Here is a 2,512-nt window from a genome sequence, read left to right on the forward strand (position 1 = left end):
AATCATCTTCTTGCACTTGTTTCTTAAGTGTCTAATTCCAAACAGTGAATGTTAATGTGGCTCATTCTTTTTTTTTTAATATTTATTTATTATGTATACAATATTCTGTCTGTGTGTATGCCTGCAGGCCAGAAGAGGGCACCAGACCCCGTTACAGATGGTTGTGAGCCACCATGTGGTTGCTGGGAATTGAACTCAGGACCTTTGGAAGAGCAGGCAATGCTCTTAACCTCTGAGCCATCTCTCCAGCCCAATGTGGCTCATTCTTAACTCCTTCCCTTGCCGGCCCTCTCTGTACTAGGACTTGCAAGCATTTTCAACAGATTGCTCACTCTATGCTAGTGGGAGTACAAAAATGGTGAAACCATTTGAAAATGCATATGGCTGACATTCTTAAATGTACACTTCCCCATCAACCAGTAATATAGGCATGCATTCATAATGAAAGCATATACCCCATTCACGAAGATTTATACATGAGTATTCAGAGATGCTTAATTCCACTTTAATTTTTTTTTTCTTCTTTTTGTGCATGTTCCTGTGGGGTAAGGGCATTGTGCTGGGGAGGGGAGGAGAGGTTAATTTGTAGAAGTTGGTTTTTGCCTGCTATTTTTTTTTTTCTTTTTCTTTTTAGTTTTTCAAGACAAGGTTTCTCAGTAGGTATGGAGCCAATCCTGGAACTTGCTCTGTAGACCAGGCTCTCGAACTCAGAGATCTGCCTGGCTCTGCCTTCCGAGTGCTGGGATTAAAGGCGTGTGCCACCACCTCCAGGCCTCTCCTGCTACTGTGACTACGTGATTGGACTCAGGTTGTTAGGCTTGGTGCCAAGCACTTGTACCCACTGACTCACCTCACCAGCCCTATTGCTGAATTCAAAATGGCATGAAACTTGAGCTAAACCAAACAACTGTCAACAGATGAATAGATAAATTCTGGCTCATCCATACTGGGGAATACTACTTAGGAATACAAAGAAATAAACTACAAAAATGAATCTGTCATTTGCAGAGTGAATAAAGGTAGGCACAGAGAATATGATTCCATGTATGTGAAATTCTAGAACAGGTAAGTAATCTTTGTGGAAGGCATAACCTTGTGCTAGTAGAAAAACAGGGATTGACAATGAAGGCCTTCGTGAACTTTCTGAAGAGTGAACTTATTTTATCAATGGAATGTGAATTTCAAGAGTATAGACATTTACCAGAACTTGTGTTAAAACACAAAAGATTTATTTATTTCACTCTATTGCTATATGTAGCTTATATCCATTTTTTTTAAAATAAGACATGGTGTTGTAATTTATTTAAAACCAGCAGGAAAGGAGTCACGCCATACAACAAGGCTCAAATGGGAATTTTATTTTAGAGAGAGAAGGGGCAGAGAAGGGTACAGAGGAGGGGGCAGAAAGGGGGGCAGAGATCAGTTCCTGGGGGCAAGAGTGGCAGAAGAGAAAGGGGGAGGGAGAGAAAGATGGAAGGTGGGCAAGGTCTACCTTTTAAAAGGGAACATTGTGAAAGTGCATAGGAGGTGCTCTCAGTCGCTCCTGTCAGAACCCCAAGGGCAGGCCAGTAGACGCCTGAATACAAAGAGTCTCCCTATTAAGTCCAGGCCAGTCATGAACTTACATTTTCCTGCCTCAGCCTCCCAAGTGCTAGAATTATATACAACCATGCATAGCTATACCTGCATTTTAAAACACAGTACAATCATATTTTGTATCCTTGAAGTCACAATTTTGGACTCAGTTAACATTTTCTGGGCTATTAGTTTGACATAGTGTGAGAGCCATCACATTGATAAAATGGACAAGCAATTTGGATCTGAAAAAAAAATAAAAATCTGTTTTCCTATAGAGTGTGCATTTATTTTGTAGAAAAGTATGACTGCATAAACAGTAAGACCCACATATGCTTATAACCAGGTAACTGGTTATGACTTGCTCATGCGGCAAGACAGGAACTCCACTGAACTGAACCTGAATAAGCCTAAGAATTCTGTGTTTGTATGAATGTGGACAGGGAAATCAGGTGTGGTCTTCTATCACACTTCATCTGTTCCTTGAGGTAGGGTCCCTCCCTAAACTTGGGACTTGCTGTCTTTGTAACTAGGCCAGGAGCCGGTGAATCCTAGTGACTCTCCTGTCTCAGACCCAGGCATGTGTCAGGCATGTACCGGATGCCTGGCTTGTTACATAGGTACTAAGACTCAAACTCTGGTCCTCATGATTGTGCTATCAGCACTCCATCTCTGAGCCCTGTCTTCAGCCCCAGAAATGATATTCTGGGGATAGTGTCATCACAAAGCCAGTAGTCCACAAAAGACTGATTATTCTGTTTTCCTTGTATATATTTACTATGACTAAAGGCTATAAATTTCTACAGAATACTACAAGAATAGAATAAATAATATAAATTTTCAATGTTTAAACCTAAGTAAAAATAAATATGTAGTCTTGGCTGTATTGCAATTTAAAAAGTAGTATGACAGAAAAAGAGGCCATGTGGGGTTTTTT

Source organism: Chionomys nivalis, chromosome 7 (genome assembly GCF_950005125.1).
Source record: "Chionomys nivalis chromosome 7, mChiNiv1.1, whole genome shotgun sequence".
Lineage (NCBI taxonomy): Eukaryota > Metazoa > Chordata > Mammalia > Rodentia > Cricetidae > Chionomys > Chionomys nivalis.